Genomic DNA, 26,352 nt, shown 5'->3' with positions numbered 1-26,352 from the left:
GTCACTATAAACAAGATCTTATTACTACAGTCTTTATACTTACTGAACTATCTTTGGTGGCAGTGATAATGGTTATAGTTATTTCATACTCCCCAAATTGTCCCTTTATTCCATCATCTTGGATAGCACCATCATCATTTTACTTAGAGCATTAGTGTCCTCTGTATTCCCCTAGTTCATTTCACAACGAATGTAGTACCCAATTGTTAACCATCATAATGTACATAAGTAGACCATTGCGAATGCAAAGCAAAGTAAGTGGGTACTTTGGGAAATTCCTGGCTCCTTTTTTTCCCCCCATCCTCCCTTAATCCTATTCTCAACAAATAACTTCACATATAACATAATTATCAAAGATATCTGAGTAGATATGACCTAGTGTTAGAGGCAAGTTAATAGTAGCAGCAGTGAACTAACCCTGTTTCACCATGTAGCCCAGTATATTATATTAGAAAATTGGTAAATGGAGATGTAAAACTCATCTTTAGCATCTCTCCTATTGCTAGGTTCATGAAAATATCATATACAATAATTATAGAATAGTCTGAAATGTTTTGAGAGGACAATGTAGAATAGATAGAGCATCAGCGACATAATAAGGAAGACTGAGGTTGAAGTCTTGATGCTAACACATACTAGCTACATGCCTCTTGACCAGCCACTGAACCAACCAATCAATGCCCAGGTAATTCTCTAAGACTAAGTTAAGAATAAATAGTTGATTTGTATAGTGGAGGGAGTTTCAACACTAGGAATTCCCAGAATGAGGAAATAGCAGATCTGGGTCACTTACAAATTATACAAACATAAAAGAACATCTAATAGTTATCTCATGAGAAAAAAAGATAATTCAAGTACCAACTGTAGAGTTGTCTTAAATTTGTTAGTGTTTAATTTTTATACATTTTTTCTCAGAAAGACAAATAAATGATAGTTACTCTAATGTAAGCATTAAATCACAAATATATTTCATTGTTGAATTATCATATCATTAATTACATAAATTAGTTGGAATTGCTTTCATTTGATACTGTTTAACAAGGGCTGCTAACTGGTGCAATAAATAGAGTACCAGACTTGGAATTAGAAAGATTGGAATTCAGATCTGTTCTCAGACAATTATTAGCTGTGTGACCTTAGGCAAGTCACTTAATCCCTATTTACCTCAGTTCCTTGTCTGTAAAATGGGGGAAATACTGGAGAAGGAAATGGCAGACCATTCCAGGATCTTTGCCAAGAAAATTCCATAGACAAGGTCCATGGTGTCACATAGACTCAAATATGCCCAAATGACTGAACAACAGCAATAAATTCTATATGTAAATCAATGATGTTCTTTTGACCTTATTGTAATTATAGGGCAAAATTTTATGGTAAATCAAATTTGTGTAGTTTTTTTGTTTTTTTTTTTTGCGGGGCAATGGGGGTTAAGTGACTTCCCCAGGGTCACACAGTGTCAAGTGTCTGAGGCTGGATTTGAACTTAAGTACTCCTGAATTCAGGGCCAGTGCTTTATCCACTGGGCCCCTTAGCTGCCCCCAAATTTGTGTAGTTTTAATTTTTATTATGCATCACAAGGAACAAGCTACAGAAATGCCATCTTGTTTTTATAAAAGATAGCTGTTAATTATTTTTTTTTACAATGCAAAATAACTCTTCAAACTAAGCAATTATATTCAAAATAGATAGCCCAAAAATGATGTCTGTGAAATGCAAATGGGCAGGGTGGGAAGACAATACAAGTCTCTAATTCTGACCTATTACTTGAAGGAAGATCATTCTGACAAGGTAGTACATTCCAGACATTATACAAATGCAGAGGAAGGAGACTGAATGACAAGTCTGGGAAATGGCTCATTATCTAGTTTCTCTATAATATAAGAATGAGTGAATGGGAAGTAATGTGAAAAAAAGATTTAAAAAGCAAGATTAGAGACAAATTTAAGATTATATTTTATCCTAAAGGCAATAGGGAGCCATCAAAGGCCTTTGAGCAAGGGAGCAAAACAGTAAGACCTTTGCTTAGTCAGATAATTGTGGCATTTGTGTGAAGGATGGATTGGAGAAAGAAGAAACTGGAATTTGAGAGACCATTACCAAACAGGACTATTAACTCTTCCCTAAAGATGCCATTCACTTTCTCACTTCGATGGTTTGGTTCATGTTATTGCCTCTGTATTTCCCTCCAGTTCCGCTTGTCTAATTTCTACTATTACTTCAAAGTAGAGCTCGAAATTTTTTTTCTTCATGATTCACAGAAACACTACATTTTAGAAGTTTGAAAAGATTTCAGTCACTGTTTAATGCAATTCACAACCATAGAGAATCTACACTACAACTTACTTAACAATTGACTAACCAGTCTCTGATGGAAGAATAAGAATGATGGGAAACCTAGCACCTCCCAAGGCAACCTATTCTGTTTTAGACAGCTCTACTTGTCAGGAAGTTTTTCTGTACATAAAGCCTATATGTGCCCCCTTGCAACATCTCCTGACAGCTCCTTGTTCTTCCCCCTCAGGACAAAAAGAGCAGGTCTCATCCCTCTTAATATGACAGCATTCTAGATATTTGAAGACAACCAACCATCCAACTAAGTCTTCTCATATCCAGTCTAAAAATCCCCTCTTCTATCACCCAATTTTTGAATGGTATAAACTCAAAATCCTTCGTTATCTTGGTTGCGGTCCTCTTTATTCTCTCCAGATTATCAGTGGTTAGCTAGGTGGCACAGTGGATAGAGTGCCAGGCCTTCAGTCTGGAAGTTTCATCTTCCTCAGTCCAAATATGGCCTCAGAAAATGACTAGCTGTGTGACTCTGGACAAGATACTTAACCCTGTGTACCTGTTTTTCGTTTGTAAAATCAGCTGGAGTAGGGAATAGAAAACCACAACAACATATTTGCCAAGAAAACCCCCAATGGGGTCACAAGGAGTTGGACATAATTGAAACGATTGAACAATGACAGCTTATCAGTATTTCCTAAATGGTGGTGCCCACAACTTAATACAATATTCTAGATGTTGTCTAACCAGGGAAAAATACAGCAGGGATTTGTCACCTCCTTACTCAAGGAAACTAAGCCTCTCAAAATAATTCAAAACTGCATTAGCTCTTTGGGTTTCTCTATCTCTTTGCTCACTCAAACAACCAATTGTCTAGTCATCTTTCTATACTAATGGGGTTGATTTTCTGAATCCAAGTATAAGACTTTAGAATTATCACTATTAAATTTAGTCTTATTAGAGTCATTGTAACGTTCTAATTTATCAGGATCTTTTCGAATCCTGGCTGTCTTCCAGTGTGTTACCTACCCCTCCCAATTTTGTATTAACTACAAATTTGATAATCAAGCCTTCTATTTACGTATTCAAATCACTGATAAAGACATTAAACAGTGTGGGTCCAAGTAAAGAGCACTGGGCATTCCATTAGAGGTCTTCTTCCAAGTTAGTATGGAACCATTAGACACTACTCTCTGAGTGTGGTCACTTAACTAATTCTAAATACATTTGTTATTGACTAGCTCACTGTTTTTCTATCCTTTACACTAGAACAGCATGAACTATTTTATCATGTACTTTGCTAAAATCTAGGTAAACCATATGTACTGCAACTCCCTCATCTACCAATTTAGTAACTGTCTAAAAGGAAATAAAATTAGTCTGGAATAGTGTTTTTTAAATTTTTATTATAAATTAGAAATCAGCAACAAACACATGCATTACTTATTATGAAATCATGCTAGCTCCTTGTGATTAGCACTTTCTTTTCTAGATGTTTGCTAACCATCTCTTCAATAATTCCTTCTACAATTTGCTAGGAATCCAAGTCAACTCATTGGCATTATTATTGTTTACTTTTGTGTCTTCTGGATTTCTTTCCTTGGCTGTCTTCCCTTATACAACTTTAGTCTGTGGATCCTACCTAGTCTTCCTCTGAACCCTCTGGAATCTGTTTTCCCATAAATCAAGGGTACATATCAGACTATTCCTGGCTTCTCCTTCTCCACTCCCAACTTTATGATGGAGTGTCCACTTCCCGCTGTTTCCCATTATTTTCCCCAGCAGCCACTCTCCCTTTTGGTGAAAATTGGATTCAGAAGTTCCTCCCTCTTGAAGGATGAAATCGTCATTAAGGGAAATCAAGAGATTATTAATGGCTCTGCTTTTGGCAAAAGAAGCGTTACAGCTGATGTTAGGATAATTGAAGTCCCCTCTCACCACTTTATTGTGTTTCTTTGTCAGGCTTATGATGTTTCTGGAACTACTTCCTCTTTCCGTTCATCTGGTCTATAGTATACTCTGAAGACAAATTTGCTTCTGTTTCTCCCTTGATTAAGCCTTACCCAAATGTTTTCCAGATATTTTTCCCTTCTGGTTCCTGGATTTCCTTCCCAATCTCCATAAAATGTACTCTTCCCCACCCCCTCCCCTGACCTTTACTATTAGGTTTCTTCTGGATAAGGCATCCCCATTCAGAATGATATTCCATTCATGGCTTTCATTGCACAGTTTTCAAGGTAAAATCTGCCTCTTTATGTTAGGACCCTTGATTTACTTTGTTGTTGTTAAACTCTGTGGCATTTGTATATAGACATTTGAGGCTGTGAATTTTTTGTGCTCTCCCTAGTCAGATGTTATAAGCTCCCATTCAGAACTACATATAGAACTTAGGTCCTCTCCTTATTTTCCCATTCATCTTTATATTGTAATAATTTGTGCTTATTTCTTATTTTACTTATTATGTTCCATAAGGACACATTTATCCCTCCACAAAACGATTAGTATGATGCCCTTGCAAATAGCAGGCAAGTGGAGTATTTGATGAATAAATGAGTAAGATATATATCTAGATATATAGAATACATGCAAATTATAGATACACATATATTCATATATAAGTAATATATGTTATATAACTTTAGGCTCTTATTCAAAAAGGTAAAACGAGACCCATCACTGAACTTACAGGATTTCCATCAGGACCAGCAGCGCCTCGTTCTCCAAATTCTCCTGGAAAGCCCTGGCAAAAAAAAAAAAAAGGAAATAGGAGAAAAGGATTCAATTAGAGGAGGCGGGAACACAAAAATAATTTTCCATCATTTTTCAGTGACAGAATTTGCCCCAGCCTCAAGTTTTAATGTGTCTTAAAATATCCTCATGTTAACATTGTTTCATTAAATATGTCATATATATTTTGAGCTACATAAGTATTTAATTAAGTATAATCAAGCTTGGACAGCAGCAGTAGCTTGTCTATAATCATATAATGAGTAAGTAGCCGAATGAAAGACATTGTCCTGATGGCCAACCTACTATTGTACCCATTGTTTGATGTTGACCTTCTTCTACCAGAATCATATGAGAAAAGAATATAGCACCTCAAAGAAGAAAATTTCATAGAAGTAGGTGACTTTGAGCTGTATCTCAAGATAAACCACATAATAGAAGCTTTTTAATGTATGGGCAATAGCATCCTGTACATGTTGATGTTGGTAACAAACATGGGAAAAATAAAAGCCATTTGTACCAAAGATGCACTGAAAACTCTTCACTGTAAAAAAGCATGAGTATTAATACAAAAATTAACAACACACTGAAAAAGTAAAGGTTATTTACGCAATTACATGTTTGAATATATATGTGTGTGCATGTACATATACATATGTATATATATCTATATACATATGTATACATGTATATATATACATATACATGTCCACACACACACGTGCACACACATTCCTTTTCTGAATTGAGTAACCAGGTGGTACAGTGGATAACATACAAGTTCTAGAGTCCAGAAGACCTGAGCTCAAATCTGGCCTCACATACTTATATCTATGTGAGCCTGGGAAAGTCACTGAACCTCTGTTTGCCTCAGTTTCTTCATCTGCAAAATGGGGATAATAATCACACCAACCTCCAAGAAGTTGTTGGTGAGGGTCAAATGACATATAATTGTAAAGCGCTTTGCTTGGCATATGTTGTTGTTGGACATTTCAGTCATGTCTGACTGGCGCTATTGTTCTTGTTGAGTTGTTGTTCAGTCATGTCTGACTCTTCATGGCCTCAACTTGGGATTTTCTTGGCAAGATGCTGGAGTGATTTGCTATTTCCCTCTCCGGTTAATTTTACAGATGAGGAAACTGAGGCAAATAGGGTTAAATGACTTACCCCGGGTCACGCAGCTAGTAAGTATCTGAGGCTGGATTTGAATTCAGAGAGATGAGTCTTCCTGACTCCAGGCCTGGTACTCTATTCACTGTACCACCTGGCTGCCCATTCTTATTATATACCAATTCATTAATTGGCTTTAAAGATCACGTAAACTTAAACTGATCTGTGCTCTCATTAGGGTCTGGTACTTTTGGCATAGAACGGAACTCCTATATTCCTTCTGTTTAATTAAAAAATTTTAACATTCTTTTTTTTCCATTTTTATTGTTTTTCATTTTATTTATTTAACATTCATTCAAAAAACATTTTCAGAGCAAATTTCTTTCCCTCCATCCATACCCTCCCTCACACATTGATAAAGGCAAGCAATACTCATTATACATTATCCTTTCCTATTTTTTAGTCTTCTTAGACATTATTTCCCCTCTACAAGCGCTACTACCTGAACTACTGCTGTTACCTCCACTGACACTCCATCTCTCAAATCTGTGCACTTTTGCGGACTATTCCCATGTCTTCAATGTTATCACCCCTTTTCCTCTCCAAATTCCCAACTTCCCTGGCTTTCTTTAAGACAGCTCAAATTTCACCTTCAGTGGAGGCGGGGGGGGGGGGGGGCCTTCTGGGTCCCTTCTGTTTAAAATTGCCTTTCATTTGTACTGTATATATTTTGTAGGCATGTAGTTATTTGCATATTCTCTCCCCCTTGAGAGCAGGACCTATCTTTTGCCTTTCTTCGTATCTCCAGCACAATTTCTGACAATATGATTTAAATGCTTATTGACTTCTCTATATTGTTATAAATCTGAAAAATTGAGAATGACTTCAAACATGTGAGTTAAGTTTTCAAGACTTCTTTTCTTTAATATGTTTCCTAGAAAATGCATGTGTAAAGCCTGAAAAAAAAATATGTTAAAAGTTTTAAGCATGACTAATAGGCTCAAGTTGAAAAAAGATATACAGAAGTGAAATGGAAGAATCATTGTACAGGTGTTCATGGTTTGTCCTTCATTTTCGAAGAGTACTAATGACATCACAGGGTAACATATTGACTCATGTGTGAATTGGATTTCAGTGAGGCAGAGTTGCTCAAAGTCATTAGCCTCACTGTCTCTTCTAGTGTCATTGAAGTTCAGTGGCAGGACAAAAATTAAGATGACTGGTGATGGCTCAAGCTGCACTGGATGTCCTGGGCATCTTGATGTCTGACCAAGATCTAAGTATTTCACAGCATCTGCTTCAGCTGTCTCCCTGGTCATTGTAATCATCAGCCCATTCTGCCTGGAAAAGTCTTCACATGCTTAGGGTACACTTCCCCCCAATTCACCAAAAGTGTGAGGTCTATTGTTTAGCTTGTCTGCCTAGATGGTTTACTGGGGGTGTAGCCAGCCACTAAGCAGGCTATAACTTCTTGGAGCCACATGTGAGAGTTGAGTGGCAGGTAGACACCAAAGGTGGATGAACATCTTTAAAAAAGGGCTCAGCATGCCTTCACACCAGTCTTGTAACTCCTGGCTAGCTTGCCAAACTGTAACTCCTGGCTTTTTCACCAATCTGTAAGGAGGATTTTAAAAGATCCCCCAGGTTCATTAAGCCCCGTACGGGCCACCAATCTGTAAGGGCCAAATTTAATATGGGAAGAGTTAATTGGGAGGCTGATTACAATATTGGGACTCAGAACACAAGGGTGGCCTCTAGGTCCTGAGCCTCCCCTCTCTTCCATACTGCCCCCTCCCCAACTGCTTCTCCCAGACTAACAAGAAATGAGATTAAAAAGCCTCCTTTCAATAAAAGCAAAAAAAAAAAAAAAAGGGTTTGTTGATGTGGAACAAACTTAGAGATAAGGACAAAGAAAAGCAGGATATGACCTGTAAACTCGCCCACCAGACTCATCTGCTTCTCTATCCCTCTGTGTGTCTCTCACCTGCCGCCATGAACTCTCCTCCCTCTCTCTCTCTCTCTTCTTGTCTCCTCTTCTAGTCTCTTCAGTTGCTTGCTCTCCCTTCTCTCTCCTTCTTCCTCCCAGTCACCCCCTTCTCTACCCCTGCTCCAGAATAAAAACCCTCCTCTCACAGGAAACTCTGGCCGACCACCCACACACCTTAAGCTAATTCACTGGCACCCCTAGGGGCCATGCCCAAGGTTGACTGAGCACTGGGTTTCTGTGTGGGGCTTGGAGTTTTCATGTGGGGCGCACCTGGGGCTTAGGGTTTTTGTGCATAGCCCCGCTGGGCCAAGGGAGCCATGCAGGTTGCATTTGAGGCTTTCTAATTTTAGCCAAAGATGGGGTCCTGAATCACAATAAATTCTTACAGTCCTCCTCGAATACTCCATATACCCCCATTGTACAGGTATATAATGTGAATGCCTCTGCCAATTCAATTATGTAAACACAAAATACTTCCTCAATCATGGTAAGAAAGAGAACTTTGAGAAGTTATTTTCTACGATTCCGACTTAGGCATTCCAAGCAAAAAACCAGGGTCCATATTTTTCCTCTTCAGTATTAAACAAGCATTGTTGAGTAAAACCATTTTCTTTACTGCTTACTGAATATACTCCAGCCCACTTTAAGCTCATCCCCTATTATACTGGACCAAACTGGTCACTTTCTGTTGTTGTTTTTTTTCAGGGCAGTGAGGGTTAAGTGACTTGCCCAGGGTCACACAGCTAGTAAGTGTCAAGTGTTTGAGGCCGGATTTGAACTCAGGTCCTCCTGAATCCAGGGCCGATGCTTTATCTACGGCACCACCTAGCCGCCCCTGTCATTTTCTTTCCTTTGATATAATCTCCATTTTTCAAGTACATTGGGCTATTAGTCAAAGTTTTAGTCTGCTTGCTATTGATAAAATGAGTAACAAAATAGAGGTTTCTATTGGGTTTGACAAAATAGACTGATACTTTTGACATTGTCACACAAAAATGTGTTGAATTTTTTATGACCAAAATAATTTCAGCTATATTCAGGGACAAAAAACAATGCCTCCCAAGTGACTCATAAAACATATACATAAAACTCTACTATGTGATATATACTTAAGATAATTTGGGGCCAAGGATAGAAACAGATAACAGATGTCAAAAATGATATTATTCTAACACTCTCATTAGGAGCCAACATTCATGGCATTTACTTAAAGCTGACTTTTTCAACATAAAGTCATGAGCCAAGAAAATTATGTCTTTAACCTATATTTTCAAATAATTTCTTTTTATTGTTTACTTATAATATTTCTCTATGTTTTAAGAAGAATAAGTATTTCTGCTACCTCATCCTTTTAAGGGTGTTGTTTTCTCACCATTCTGGAGATCCCTGCTATTTCTGTCTTTCCAGTAGAAGAATAAGAACTCTGGGAATGTGGATAGATGTACTTACCAATTTTTGTTCTGGAGAAATTCTCCTATCCAAATGAACAATAGAAATCTGACTCATTAATCTCTTTACCCAAAAGAATTTTAAAAAAATATCCTGGAACTCTCCCTCTCTACATTTTGGCAGTCTGTCATTGGCCAGGTGTTATGGAGTTCCATACTGGCTATAAAATTGTTAGCTTCTTTCCTAAAAAGTTAATTTTGAACTAAATTCATTCAAGGCCGGGCCCATGTGCCATGCCAATTTGCACAGATGATTTAATGTAAGGAAGTGACTGATGATCAAGTTAATCTGACGGTCATGTAAAATTTTAGCAGCTCCAGATTTTCCTGGCTGTGAGACTAGAGAAGGAAGTTTGGAAACATATTCTAAGTGAGGGGTTATTTGGATTTTGATAAGATGAAATGGAATCTGATGTTATTAAATCCATATGACTTTTTTGTCACTGCATCTTCCTTTCCTTTTTTATCATGAATCTATCTATGATTATTTTTCTTTAAAAGCTGAAGTATTGGCTTGGCTTAGGCATAATTCAGATGTGAACCAGGCTTCTCTTTCCACAGAGCTCTAAAATTTGAATCTTCTGACTCAAAGTTTCTCAAGTTGAAATTGGGAAATATAAAATAAAATTATTGGTACATATGGAAAGGATTAACAAAAAATTAAGATTGGCTCATTTTCATCTAAGGCTTATAATAAAGACCGAAATTTGGTTGAAATCCTATATATTAGTATGCATAAAAGGAGAATAGACAATGTGACCTTACTGGCAACTTTCCAGACCCATAACTGTTTGTTCTGGGTGAGAGTGTACTAAACAATAACCAATTTTTCTTCTTTAAATATTTAAACTTTTTTTTTTTCAGAAACCGGTTACTCAAAGGAAGCCTTTATAATCATGAGAAATGTTCTTACTAGATCTAAGCATCTTTTAGCCTCTAGCACAGTACTTTACATGTAGTAAACATAAATGGCTGTTGAATTGAAGTTAGCTTATCTTTTACAGCAAATGTGAATTCTACAATGTTTTCTAATCCTAGAAAGCAAGAGAAAATGTCCAAGCACTGTTATGTATGACCAGACAATAATGTGACATGTCAGCTGGTCTTCACTCCTATTTGCACTGTATTATGGCAAAATGCCTTAAAAAAAAAAAAAACTTAAGCACATTACAGTGCTTCAGTGGATCTGAGATCTCATTGCTGAAAGTATTGTTTCATCAGTAAAGATCATAATGCATCTACACCCTCCTTTCTATCCTGTTCCTGTTCTTCCTTCAGCCCTTTACATGTGATCTATAAAATGTCAGGTTTTATGTCTTGGGCTCATAGATCACCCAAAGATGTTTGCTCCTTGAAAGGAAAGCTATGGTAAATCTGAATGACAAATTAAAAAAGCAGAGACATTACCTTGTCAACAAAGGTCTGTATGGTCAAAGCTATTGTTTTTCCAGTAGCAATGAATGGATGTGAGTGTTGGATTATAAGGAAAGCTGAACACTGCAGAACTGACACTTTGGAATTGAGGTGCTGAAAAAGACTTCAGTGTGCATTGGACAACGAGAAGACCAATTCAGTCGATAAGAAAATAATTCAGACTATTTACTGGAAGGACACATACTAAATCTGAAGCTTAAATACTTTGGCCACATAATGAGAATAGAGAACTCATTCGAAAAGACCCTGATGTTGGGAAAGATTGAAGGCAAAAGGAAAAGGGGATGATAGAGGATGAGATGGATGGATGGTGTCATGGAAGCAATGAACATGAGCTTGAATGGTCTTTGGGAGATGGTGGAAGATAGAAGGGCCTGACATGCAGCGGTCCATGGGGTCATGAAGAGACAGATATAAATGAACAACAATAAAATATGGCTCAGTGAAAGTCAGTTATGTTAATAGTATCTAGAACATTATGCATACTTTCTCATTATTAATTGACAAGCATTTTGAATTGGTGATGAACTGCTCTATCTAAGAATATTCTCTATACTTGGGTAACTAGTTCTTTGATGAGAACATATTCCCATTCATTGACTTGATAACCATAAATATGAACACACTAAATCTTTAAAAATTACTGTGATGAAGAAACACATCACATTAAGAGACAACAACCTACCTCATAAAATAATCAGGCGAGGAAACCTAAAGGCATGGTAGCCTAAAGTCAAGGAATCACTAACTTGGTAGTGTGTGTGTGTTCAGTATTTGGATCATAGATTTAGGGATGGAAGGGACCTTGAAAAAAGGAGGGGAACAAAAAAACAAGTACTTGTTACATACCTACTATGTACCAGGTACTGTGCTAAACATTTGGCAAATATAACCTCATTTAATCCTCATGACAACCCTGACAAATAGATGCTGTTGTGATCCCCATTTTTGAGTTGAGAAAATTTAGGTAGGTAGACTTGCCCAAGGTCACTCAACTCATAAGTATGTTCAGCTGGATTTGATTTCAGGTCTTCCTGTCCTCATACTCAGTGCTCTATTCATTGCACCACCTAGTTACCTCTTAGAAATCATCTAGTACAGACCCTTCAGTTCACAAATGAGGAAACTGAGAACAAGAGAAGATTAAGTGACTCACCCCATGTCACATGTGTAGAAAATGGTAGGGTTACCATTTGAATACAGTTACTCTGACTTGGACTTTCATACTCTTCCATCAATACCATATTAAATCTTTTCATCTTAAAAATGAAATAAAATCTTTTCATTTAAAAAAATGCATGTATTCTTCATGAATAATAAAATATATAAATGTACAATAAATTATCATAATAATGTGCTTTAATACTTTTTATAATGATGAGAATAGAAATACTGATGGATAGGGCAGTGTGATGTGGTAAAGAATTGTTTTTTATCTCAAGTTAAAGGATATGGCTTTGAAGACATCTCCCCTTTGATATTTGTGGGACCTTAAACCATGTATTTATCCTTGTTCATCTGAAGTTTTCTCATATGTCAAATTATGAGGCTGCTCTGGATGAGCTCTAATGACTTCCAGCTGTAAACCTATGCTCCCATTCTCTTTTCCCTTAATTCAGACACTTAAAAAATGAGATATAGCTATATTCCTAGCTGGAATATCTAAATTGTCTAAAAAAATGAGATTCAAAATTCCTTGGGTAAATAATTCATACTATAACATATGCTAATTAAAGAACCAACACACTTGAAGGTGAAATAATTTGTTATAAAGAGAAATAAATTTTGGGGGTGTTGGGATTGTCACTTGGGCTAACATTTCAGAGTAATCCATGAGGTTTTCCTGAACAGAGTTGGAATAGCAACCAAAGTTGAGAAATTTCCTTATAAACGAGGCCAAATCATTTAAAATGGAAAATGCAAGTATGAGTACATGCAGTGTACATGACATATTATAGGACCAGGCACATTTTCTAGTACAAACATTGTCAAGAAAGAAATGGGATACATATGTCTTAGAGTTGTAATCACTTTTCTAGGAATCCTAGTTCATTATAAAAGGGTATACTTTAATAGCATTCAAATAGGGCCAATTTTTGAACGTTCAGGCCAGGACAAACATAAAGAAATTACACATAGCAATCATCTGGGCTTTTCCATACGTTTATCTTCTTTTCTCAACCCTCTATATAGAAAGCTCATTTTGAATTGGGGAGTTCTGAAGGGTAATTTTATAATATAGAAGCAAACTAAGAAGTGAAGAATTATAATATCTCTAAATCCTTGAACCCAATGAAAAACCTTTGCCCCCATCTTTTTCAGTAAATAGAATAATAGGTGGTCACAAATATGGCATTATTTCAAGGGAACCAGGAAAGGTCCCTGGTTTTCAAGGCATGTCATATAAACTACCCACCGATTTCTGAAATTCCACTATTAAAGATTAATTTTTTTGGCTTAAGCTTTTGTTCTGTTAAAATAATTATATTCAGGTTCCATGTTCTCTACTACTTTTCAAAGCAATGAGTAGAAATTCTAAATTAAAGTATCATTGGGATAAATAATCAAATACATGGTAATATATACCTATGTGTATAATAATAAAATGATAATTGTAACAACAAATAAGAATAACAAACAATAATAACAAAATAGCAACAATAATAATGATGATGACTATATTAGCTCATATTATGAGACTTAAAGTTTGACAAGGAATGGATAACAAACTGAAACTTATTTATAGGGTTTAGTGACATGTAAGTATGAATGAGTACATCAGATGCTTTTTGGAGAAAGAAAATAAGACCACTAGATGCTTGACTTGTAAGAATCACCAGCGAAGGCAGAAAAAGGTCAGAAAGGGAGAGGAGCTCACAATTTTGTGTAGGCTTGAACATAAATCTTTACAATAGAAATTTCATGCAATACAGACTAGAATCAAGTAACATGTCTGGGAAGATTTAAGATGCAGGATTTGTGTGAATTAGAAAGGTAGCATAAATAAATCACCCTATATCATTTTATAGCAGAGCAGGAAAGATCGATTTAAAGTAAAATCAGTGCAGTCAAGCAAGAAAACAAGTTTAGCTTCCTGAGTTATTTTAATCAGTTTAGTCAATTTCTCAAAGCTCATTCTCAAAGCATCATTAAAAAATTTCCACCTTTAAGAATTTATTTGAATGTCTATTCTTACCACAATTTTATGAAAAGCAAAGTATGCCACTTCAAAGACAGCAGAGACTGTAGAAAATCTGTTGCAGGAAACTCCATTCTCTTTTATAGAGCCCAATATGGCAAGAGAATCATAAGCCATATTGTAAATGATGCTTAGCCATGTTGCCTAGATTTATGATCTGTTTTCATTACAGAAATACTCTTGTGTTAGTGAATAACTTAGTGGGATACAGTGGAAACAGCATGGTGCTGGTAACTAAGAGACAGAAGTTCTAGCTCTCTCTATCCACTGACTGGCTATGCAATAATCTTAGGTTAACCTCAAAGTCTCAGTTCCCTAATCAGTACCAGGGGTTGACTTGCAAAATCTTTAATATCCTTCATAGTTTTTATACTCATTTTATACACACACATACATATATACACACATATGTATATATACATACATATACATACATGTATACATACACATGTGTGTATATATATATATATATATGCAAACACATATTTAAATCTAAAAATATTAGAATTTTAGTTTACTTTTCTGTGGACCAGGATCCACTTGCTAGTATTTATCTATCAATTTGGGGCCACTAGGTGGCAGAGTGGATAGAGCACCAGATCTGGAGTTCAAATCTGGTCACAGACACTAGCTGTGTGACCCTTGGCAAAGTCACTTAACCCTGTTTGCCTCAGTTTCCTTATCTGTAAAATGAGCTGGAGAAGGAAATGGTAAACCACTCCAGTATCTTTGCCAAGAAACCCCCCAAATGGGGTCATGAAGAGTCAGGCATGACTGAAATGACTGAACAATAGCAAAACCCCATGAATTTAAAAACAAACAAAACTTGTGTTTTTCAAGTACCTTTTTTTTTTTTTTTTTAGTGAGGCAATTGGGGTTAAGTGACTTGCCCAGGGTCACACAGCAAGTAAGTGTTAAGTGTCTGATGCCAGATTTGAACTCAAGTACTCCTGACTCCAGGGCCAGTGCTCCATCCACTGCTAAGCTGCCCCTCATTGACCTTTTAAACTTTTTTGGCAACAGAAATAAGGTTCCACAGTTGTTAAAGGGGAAGGGAGGAAGCATTAATATAGTGCCTACTGTGTGCTAGTCACATTGCTAAGTGCTCTTTATTTTTCTTCCTTTCTTTCTTTCTTTTTATTGTGGAGCAATGAGGGTTAAGTGACTTGCCCAAGGTTACACAGCTAGGAAGTGTCAAGTGTCTGAGGCCGGATTTGAACTCAGGTCCTCCTGAATCCAGGGACTGTGTTTTATCTACTGTGCCACCTAGATGCCCCACTAAGTGCTCTTTGTAAATATTATCCCATTTTATCCTCTCAACAACACTGGAAGGTAGATATTATTATGCCCATTTTACAGATAAGGAAATTGAAATAAATGGAGGTTAACTTTCCTAAGACCACTCAATTAGTAGGTGTCTGAAGCAAAATTTGAACCAAGGCCTTTCTTATTCTAGACCCAGAGATCTAGCCACTATACCACTTGTTGTTCAGTTGTGTCCAACTCTTTGTGACCCCATTTGGGGTTTTCTTGGCAAAGACACTGGAGTGGTTTGCCACTTCCTTCTCCAGGTCAATTTATAGATGAGGAAACTGAGACAAACAGGGTTAAGTGACTTGCCCAGGGTCACACAGCTATTAAGTATCTAAGACCAGATTTGAATTTATAAAGGTGAGTCTTCCTGGTTCCAAGCCCAGTGTTTTATCCAAATGTGCCTTTAATTTTTAAGAAACAAGAGGTTAATAATTCTCCATTTAAAAAAATTTTAAACTTTAGACCTTTCATAATAATGATAATTAATAACAGCATCTCATACATGGTAAGTACCTAATAAATATTCATTGACAATGATATTTACTCAGAACTTTAAGATTTGCAATGTACTTTACAAATATACTATCATTTGATTCATTCAACAACCCTTTGAGATGGCCTGTTATCATTATCTCCACTTGGCAAGTGAGAAAACCACAGCTGAGTGAGGTTTAGTCATTTGACCAAGCTGACACAATTGGTAACTTGGCAACTAAGGCAGGATTTGAACTGCATTCCCAATGTGAAGTCTAGAACTCTCACCACCACATTGCCCAGCTGCCCTATTTATAAAATGAATGTCTGTCTGCTGCACATGCTGTTCATGTAACAGAATCCTAATCTGTTGGATGTAAGAAGGTATCAGAGAAGTGAATACACATTCACATTTTTAATAGATCAGAATAACTCTAAGATCTAAAGTAACAGTTAGAAATGAGACAGACCAATTACCTGTCTTCCCTTTGGACCCTTCCTTCCACGTGGTCCAGGAACTCCCTATAATAGAGAGATGACATTTAATACGGATATTTTCTTCTAAGTAACCAAGTTATGTGGTACTGTTCCATCTAATAGCCAAGTAAAGAAACATATCAACAATAAAAGAAAGTTTGTTTTAAGGGGAATAGCTCTTGGGGAGGGGAGAGAAAAGATACTAGGGAATCTAGTTAATCTAGTTAAAAATAAAGTTATTGGTGTTTAAAAAGAAGAAAGTTGTTTTGTGTAGTTTGTCTTGTTTGAAAGGATTAGGTGTGCTTTTATTAAATTGGGCCGAATTCAAATCTGACTGTTATTTTGTCCAGCCTGAGAAATCAGGCTGACTCAGGGGGTTTGAGGCAGACAATTCACATCATGCCAGACACAAATTCTATGGATTTGAGGTAAACCATTCAGGATTCTTAAAAAATAAAAACAAAGCATCTTTCACTCCTGCTTACTCCCCTACATGTAATCTGTGACCAAGTGACAATGACCTCTTTGCTGATCCTTGAACAAGTCATTCCAACTCCAGATTCCAGGCATTTTTCCTAGTTGTCCCCCATGCCTGGAGCTCCTTTCCTCCCCATATTCTCCTGGATTTCCTGGATTCCTTTGACCTTAGCTAACATCCCATCTCCTACATGAAGCCCTTCTCCCCAAATCCCACTTAATTCTAGCCCCTGCCCTTTGAGATTATCTCCATTTTATGCTGTATGAAGCTTATTTGAACACAATTGTTCACATCTCCCATTAGACCGTGAGCACCTTGAGGGCAGGGGCTGGTTTTGTCCTTCTTTGTAACCCTCATGCTTTACATCAATTCATGCTTGTCAACTTGAGGTTAAGGAAAAGTATATTTAAGTTAAGGAATTAATTTAGATATCCTCCCCCCCAAATGGTTTGATTTCTATCTATTGCTATCAGAAAAGGGGGAACTTCCTCACAGAATTGTAAGATAGGGCTGATTTCAGCCTAATTATGAAGACAACAAGGAAAAGATTAATGGATGTGGTGAAAAGCAATAGATTCTACTCCTTCTTCCTTAGCTAGCTCATTTATGAGTTTGTAGGAAGGGATCAAAGAACCAGAAAGAAGAGACATGGCAAGTAATGATCAACAGTGGCAAAGCTCAGCTTCTACTCCCATCCCCCCTCTGAGTCCCTCCTCCTACCACTTTGTGCCTAAAGCTGTGAAATTGTCCCGGTCTCTACAACCCTTGCCTGCAAGCTCCTTTATTCATTCATTCTTATTCCTAAATTGGTGTTTTAGGGCTTGGTCATTTCCTGATTTTAGGTGTTGCAACAATCAACTGTCTGCTTGCACAGCTCCATCTGAATGTCCCAAGTTTGGTTGATTCTATCTCCAAAATATCTACTTTGCTTCCCTTCTTTTCACTCACATGGACCAACCTTCCACCTTACTTCAGGCCCTTATCACCTTTTACCTGTGTTCTTATAAAACCCCCACCCATTTCTCTGCTTCTAGTTTCTCCCCTTGACCATCTACACAGATGTTAAATTAATCTTTTTAAAACACAGATCTGACCATGCAATTGCCAGGCTCATGCATGATCAGTGGCTCCCTATTACCACTAGGATAAAATATCATTAGGATCAAATACAAAATGCCTTTGGCATTTTCCCTACCTTTCCAGATATTTTATTATTGCCCTTCACATGTGGCACATTCCAACCAAACAAGCAGATTTGCTGCTCCCTAAACTTGGCATGCTCTCTTCCATCTCCATGACTTTGCAAGGCTATCCTCCAAGCATAGAATGTATCATCTTCTCAAGTCAGCCTTTTAAAATTAAATAGCTTCCTTCAATCCTCAACTTATGTACCACCTCCTCCAGAATGGTTTTCTGGGTGCTCTTACAAGTTAGCATTCTTTGATCTCAAGGGATCTGGTGTTTATTTGTTTATATGTTATATTCCCCAAGATAATGTAAGCTCCTTGACTGTAGAGGCTGTTGTTCATTTTATATCCCCAGTACTTGTTAGGCATTTAAGAAAATGCCTTGCACATAGTAGGCATGTAAGAAAAATATATTTCATGTTAAATACATACCTAGATGAATCAATAATCTTCTAGTGGGGATTCCTGGACTCATAGAAGGCATCTTGGAGGTCATGGAGTTCAACCCTCTCATTTTACAGATGAAGAAATTGAGGCCCAGTGAAATTAAATTATTTTCTCAAGGTCATATGGGTAGTGACAGAGATAGGGTTTGAATGCAGTTTTTCTGACTTTAAATACCATATCCCCTTTCACTGTACAATGCTGGACACTCTCCTGGTACCTCTCTACACCATATCTTTTTTTTTTTGCGGGGCAATGAGGGTTAAGTGACTTGCCCAGGGTCACACAACTAGTAAGTGTCAAGTGTCTGAGGCTGGACTTGAACTCAGGACCTCCTGAATCCAGGGCTGGTGCTTTATCCACTGCGCCACCTAGCTGCCCCCTCTACACCATATCTTTCTGTGAACTTCCAAAGATTCCATTTATATCTTTGTCTTTTAACTAAGTTATATGGAAATTGTATGAAAGAATTGTGTAAAGCAGAAAGAACAAACCGAAGGATTCTTAACCTGGAGTCTGTCTCTCATCTATCTCTATGTTTATACACTTATGGATCTGGATATGTTTAAATGCATGCATACATAGATACATATATGTGTGATACATATACAATGCACACAGATTCATTTACATGCATACATATAGGTGTGCATGACTGGATCTGTGATCTCATCAATATGGATATTTCCCATCCTGCGCAACTCGTCTACAGCCTCCCATAAGCTAGGTACAGCAGGTCCCCCCAAACTGGTGAATGTCTGAGTTTCTCTTCACATGGCAAAGGTCCATACTAGACACAAAATCCTCAAAGTACATGCTTTGTGTATAGGCCATGTATTTATATATACACACATGTATATATGTATATATAAGCAATGTATGTATGTAGAAGCAATATGCTCTTCTCATTCAATATGTTTTTCTACGCTAAATAGCTGCACCAGTCTTTACAAATAGCAGGATTTACCAAGGACAATTTATAGAGTTACAGAACTTGGCACTCTGACTTTCTTTGTAGCCTCATCCTTTATTGCAGTGCCTGTCACAAGGTGCACACCTATGTTTGTTGCCTGCCTGCCTATTTTTTCCTTCTTCTTGCCACTTCCTCCTGAAGTTACATTAAGTAATATTTGCTTCCTCCTCCCCACCACCTTGGTCTCTCTGTTCCCCCTTGTGAAGGTTACCCATCCCTAAAGGTGTCTCCATTCAGATATGAGGATAGGTAAGTGAGGACTGAGTTGGAAGCAGGAAAAATCTTGATATGTTTTCTGTTAGGTAGATGTGCTGGCTTCAAGGTGGAAGAAGAAACCTGACTATAACTATAATGAACATACTCTAATAACTACTTTGGACACGAAGAAAAGTCTGTTCTTATAAATTATTTTAACCCATTTTTGTGTGTTTTTTTTAAAAACTATTTTATTCTCCCAAATGTGGAATACTTGCAAACAGCCATATACTGTAAATTCAAGTGATATAATCACCATAAATAAATACATCACTTTTAAAACAAAATTTTTAAAAAGTGGTAAACTTACTCTTTCTCCTTCAGGTCCTGGTTGTCCTGCCAAGCCAGGAGAGCCAATGAAGCCCTTAAATCAAATAAGTTAAAATGAAGTAGCTTTATTCAAATATTGGTACAAAAAATATAAGTTGCTAATACAACTCTTAGTAAAATACAATATATTTTGTTAACATAAATATGTTTTAAATACAATTAATTGGCATAAATATTAGTAAAATAGAATTCATTAACAAATATTAGCAAAACAATATAATTTATCAATATAAATATTAGTGAATACAATATAATTTTAATATGAATATTGGTAAGATAATATATTATTTATTAGGATCCATGTTAGTAAAATAAATACAATTTTATTGATATAGATGTTGGTAAATACAATATAATAGGCATGCATATAATCTCATTTTTATGAATGAAAAATACCAAATTAAGGAGACATTGTTTCATTCTTCCCTATTTCTCTTCTAGAAAATACATATCAATCAACAAATTAATCAAATTTATACTGCCCTAAATATTATGGGGCTCTTTTCTTTCTTTCTTTCTTTCTTTCTTTCTTTCTTTCTTTCTTTCTTTCTTTCTTTCTTTCTTTCTTTCTTTCTTTCTTTCTTTCTTTCTTTCTTTCTTTTTTTTGGTGAGGCAATTGGGGTTAAGTGACTCGCCCAGGGTCATACAGCTAGTAAGTATCAAGTGTCTGAGGTCAGATTTGAACTCAGGTCCTCCTGAATCCAGGGCTGGTGCTCTATCCACTGCGCCACCTAGCTGCCCCTATGGGGCTCTTATAAATGGATAATACAAGCCCTGCCTTCAGATTTAGAGTGTAGTCAGGTAGATGAGACATACACATAAAAAGATGACTAATAATACAAGGCAATATATCCTAAGAACCAAGTGAGCAACATATAGATGAGGTACTATCCAATGTCATATTCAGGAAGATCACCAGGGGCTGGCTTATATTGGGAAAGCTTCATTCACAGAGGACTCTTTGGGTCTTTATACATGAGTAGAAAAGAGGGCAGCTAGGTGGCACAGTGGATAAAGCACTGGCCTTGGATTCAGGAGGATCTGAGTTCAAATCCGGCCTCAGACACTTGACACTTACTAGCTGTGTGACCTTGGGCAAGTCACTTAACCCTCATTGCCCCATCAAAAAAAACCAAACAAGCAAATAAATGAGTAGAAATTATAAGGGGAGGAGAGTATTAAGAAGGAAGGAACTCACAACGTGATTGTGGATGCAGTCTAGAGAAGAGAGAGTGAGGGTGGCATGAAATAGTGACATCAAACATTTCAAATGCCATCACATGGAAGGGGGATTAGACTGGCTTGTGTATGGAATGAGGCAAAAGAGTAGAAAGTTGCAGAGTCATATTTCAGCTTGATGCAAGGAAAATTCCACCATGAAAGCTCTCTCTGAGTGCACTAGGAAGGTGCAGGAGGGATTTGACTATCCCTCAGTTCTGGAGGCTACATGGCATCAGTGGAATTCCTCTTCATGAATGGGTTGCATTAGATGCACTCCGAGCCCCTTCCAGCTCTGAGGCTCTGTCCTTCTGAGGCTGTGCCAAAAGTTGTTGGGATTAGAATGACAATTTTGTGGGCTTTGAACATTCAATGTCATCAGTTGCGTTTCTGGTAAATATGATGTTTCCACTGACTTTGTGTTTAAATACAGCTGGCTTTTGTTTTATGTTATCCAGCTGGAGGGTTGTTTGTAAAGAGGGCCAAAACAGCTTAATTGAGCTTACACTTAACTCAGTAAGCATCAGGAACCTAAACATTCAAAACTCTGCTCTGCCTGGGTGAAAACAATGCCCCATGAGGAAGGATTTCAAAGTGCTTTATAAGGCAGTAAAATACAGATGGAGAATCCTATGAGCTAGGCAGATTAGGTGCATACGGGCTGAGCAAAGTGGCAAAAGGACCAGACTTTTGCCTTCTTATCCGCTTGTCAACCATTTATTAAGTATATAGCACTTTGTTAGGTGCTGGAAATACAAAAGCATCCTATGAGGGGTGAGGGAAACATAGATAAAACATACACAGAGATACATATGGTATAAGGGAGAAGGTGATGGAGGCCAAGGGGAGAACCCTACAGAGAAATGGAATGGCAAGAAAACACTCAGCTAGTCGGGAGGGGAAAGGTTTCCCTTGAAAGGTTAACACCTGAGCTAACCATTGAAAGAGCATAAAGATTGTGAAGAGTGGAGAAGAGCAAGGAGTACCTTCTAGGTATGGGGGATAGCTTGTGTGAATGCAGGGAGGCAGGAGAGGATATATTTAATTCAAGGGATTCCTCTTTGGATCCAACATAAGACTTATGTGAAATAAAGCTAGAAAAGTAAGGCAGAACCTTACTTGCAAAGGATTTTAAGGAATCTGTATTTTATCCTAGAAGCAAAAGGAAGCCACTAAAAGTTTTTTGAGTTGGAGGGGATATTGGTCAGACCAAGAGCTGGGGCATTGTATTTTGGCAACTGTGAGAAACATTAGAATTAAGGTACGAGGAAAAAAGAAGGCTTAGAACCGGCCCTAATGGATATCAATTATCAACAGGAAGTGGATAAGAAAGAACAAAGGACACTTAGAAGAAAGAGTAAGAAATTTAGAAAGAGAGCCAAGAAAGAACATTGTCACAGAAACAAAGGGAAGAGACATTCAGAGAAAAAAAAAAACCAAAAACAATCAATGGTGTTGAAAGCTACAAAAAAAAAAAAAAAAAGGGTGATGAAGACAGAAAAAAAACCCCATTGGATTTGGCAAGTAAGGAATCATTGGTAACCTTTAAAGAAGCAATTTTAGTAGAAGAGTTGCATTAGCTACTAATATTTGTGTGTCTGAATGCAGTCATGATTAACAGTGCTTCAAAATGCTTACTTACTCTTACACCTTTAGGGCCTGGGTTACCTTCTGGTCCAGCTAAACCCTAATAAAGAACAAAAGACAATAGGTCTATATTGTTTCCATTTCTTTCCAAATGCTATAAAATGCTGAATTGAATACCACAAAAGGCATGAGTTTTACATGTAAAAGGCCAGAGGACAATGGGATTCTCATAAATTTTTATGTTTGAAAAAATTGCTCACTTCAGATCAGTGAAGTACAGTGAGTTTTAGGTGTTTAGATAATCTTTCTGTATCGTCCAGAAAACATGTAAACTACTTGATAGGATTTTAAAATGTTTGACTAACTTTGAGATTGTAATATACAAAAAAGGAACTAAAACATTTCTTAGCTATTTCTAAACAACTAAGGAATGGACTCTTGTTTATAATTTTTTTGCTATTTATATTTCTTTTATTTGTGTGAATGGGAAACTATTAAAAATTTGGTCCATAAGAAAGCTGAAGGAATGATTATTTAGGAGAGTAAATAGAAGTCAGAAAATGGATATCTTTGATTCTTCTGAGTAGTGAACTTGCAATTATTTACTATGTGTTTGCTGGGTTAAACCTTGGGAATACAAATACAAGCAAAAATAAAGACTGTCCCTGCCCTCAAAAACCTTACATTTTAATAGGGGAAGTCAATACATAAAAGGAAGCTTCACTTTTCCAGGCTATACTCCCAACTCTCCAGACTTTCTCCACCATGCCAAAGTAGCCTCCTCACTCTGGGAGTTCACCCTGACCCCTGTGGGCCCTTCCTCCAATCAATCATTTCTTCTTAGAATCTCTTTAAGAAAAGTGCCCAAGTTAGCCAAGTTTTCACTCATCTCCAAGCTCAGCTCCTTACTCGCTTGACTTTCTTCACTATGCTCCTACACAAGTACCTTTCCCTCATCAATTCCAGCTTTCTTTTATGTGTTGTCTTCTCTCATAAGAATGTAAGTTCCTTGAGGGCAGTCATTATCTCTCTTGTTTTTTGTATTGGTATCCCTGGCACTCAGCACAGTGTCTGACACATACTAAACATTTAATAAGTGCTTGTTCAATTGACTGGACTTGAATCATTACAAAATGTTGGGAATAGAAAAGAAGTAAAGCAGATGAATGTAAAGAAGGGTAGATTTTCAGAGCATAAGGAACTAGAATTCTCCCAAGGTTCAATGATGAGAGGAGAATTAGGCAGCATTGTCCCAATGGATTATGGTCATATGAAAAACTTTGAATCCAAAGGTCCCATGTAGTAGGAATTTGAACTCCTATCACAATTAAACACATTGGCCTCTTACTCAAAAAAAAAGATAGACCAGCTTGTCAAAAGATTATCTGAACCCTGATCCCAGGGATCAGGTAGTACAACAGGTTAAATAATAACAATGGTGGAGAAGTATAAGGGCAAATGCTAAGGATAGTTACTGCACCTGCCTGCCAGGGTAACCAGGTGAACCAGCAAGACCAGCCATTCCAGGAAGCCCCTAAAATTATGAAAATGAAATAACATTAAAGGAAAATACATTTTTATATGTTTGGATACAATATTTAAACACAGAAAAAAATGGAATCCCTATGCTAATTCCTAATTGGAAACTGTCTGGGCTATTCAACAGGAAAAGGGGTCACTGGCCCCAAAAGAAGTGAATGAAAACAAGATAAAACCATGCCACTTCCATCTTGTCAAACTCAAAAGCTAATTGATGGAAAATCTGAAGCGACATTCAGGGAAAGTCAGGCGTATATTTACACATATATACACACAATGATAAATCTGACTAGAAAAGCAGTCAAATGTTGAGGAAACCAGATGGGCCAGACAAAGTCATAAAAGTGAAGGTTTTAAAAAAATAATTGGTCACTTTCTGAATTAAAATTCTCTTCTTCTTCAACCATCCTTTCAGTTGTTCTACACCTGTCTGAGAGGGCAGCTTAGTATGGTGGAAAGCACATTGAACTTGGAGTCAGATGGCCCGAGTCCATGTCCAAGCTCCACCACCATCATTAGGGTACCTTTCAGCAAGTCTCTTAAATTCTCCATGTCTCAGTTTTCTTTCTCTGTAATAATATCTGTAATCCCTATCTCACTAGGCTATTCCAAGGCTCCCATGAGACAGTCCATGTAAAACACTTTGCAGAGGTTAAAGTCCTGAATTATTGTCAATTGAGAGATTATATAAGGGCAGCTAGATGGCAAAGTGGATAGAACATCAGACCTGGAGTCAGGAAGACTCATCTTCCTGAACTCAAATTCAGTCTCAGATACTTATTAGCTAGTTAATCCTGGACAAGTCACTTAACCGTGTTTGCCTCAGTTTCCTTATGTGTAAAATGAGCTGGAGCAGGAAATGGCGAACTGCTTCAGTATCTTTGCCAAGAAGACCACAAATGGGGTCACAAAGAGTCAGACATGAAACTACTCAACAACATTATATTATATCACTCTTACTACTACTAGCAATGATGATAAAGTCTGGGTGGCTGGATAATCAAATGCAGGGTGAATTGGAGAGACCATTTTTACTCTCTGCTTTCATCCCAGTCCTTGTAGGAATAAGAACTAGACAGGATCTTAGAGCTCACGATGATCTAGCTCCTTCCTTTCAGAGATTAGGAAAGAGAAACCTAGAGTTTCAAGTGACTTGACCAAGGTCATATGACTATAAACTATAGATCTGGGATACCTTGGTCTGCCTCTAACTTTAAATCCAGTAAACTTTCCACTAGACCATACCAACTCTTCTCACCCTTTCTCATGAGCTGGTGGCAGGTAATGTAACTCTCCGCTAGAAGCAGAAGTAGACAGCTAGATGTCATAATAATTTCATTAATGCAGAAATTTGGTCAACATGGATGCCTTGTAGCAAAACAGGCATATTTGCTTTTTATTTCCAAATTTTTGTTCTTTTTTATTTTTTAAGTGATAAACATTTTTATTTATAGTTTTGAGTTCCAATTTTTATCCCTCCTTCACTCCCTTCCCTCCCCTCTCCCTGAGGCCAAAAAGCAATCAGATATGAGTTATACATGTAAGATTATGTAAAAATGACCATATTAGTAATTTTGTATAAGAAAATTGGAATAAAAGAAAAAAATGAAAGAAAGTGAAGAATAGCCTGCTTTGGGCTGTGTTCCATCAATATTAGTTTTTTCTTTGGAGGTGGATAGTATGCTTCATCATTAGTCCTTTGGGATTGTCTTAGATCATTGTATTGCTGAGAAAAGTCAAGTCATTCACCGTTTTTCATCAAACAATATTGCTGTTTCTGTGTAGAATGTTCTCTTGGTTCTGCTCACTTCACTATACATCAGTTCATACAAGTCTTTCCAGGCCTTTCTGAAGCCATCATGTTTGTCATTTCTTATAGTACAAT

The sequence above is a fragment of the Dromiciops gliroides genome, chromosome 4 (assembly GCF_019393635.1).
Source record: "Dromiciops gliroides isolate mDroGli1 chromosome 4, mDroGli1.pri, whole genome shotgun sequence".
Classification (NCBI taxonomy): Eukaryota; Metazoa; Chordata; class Mammalia; order Microbiotheria; family Microbiotheriidae; genus Dromiciops; species Dromiciops gliroides.
The sequence above is the reverse complement of the archived record's forward strand: the minus strand, read 5'-3'. Positions refer to the sequence as shown.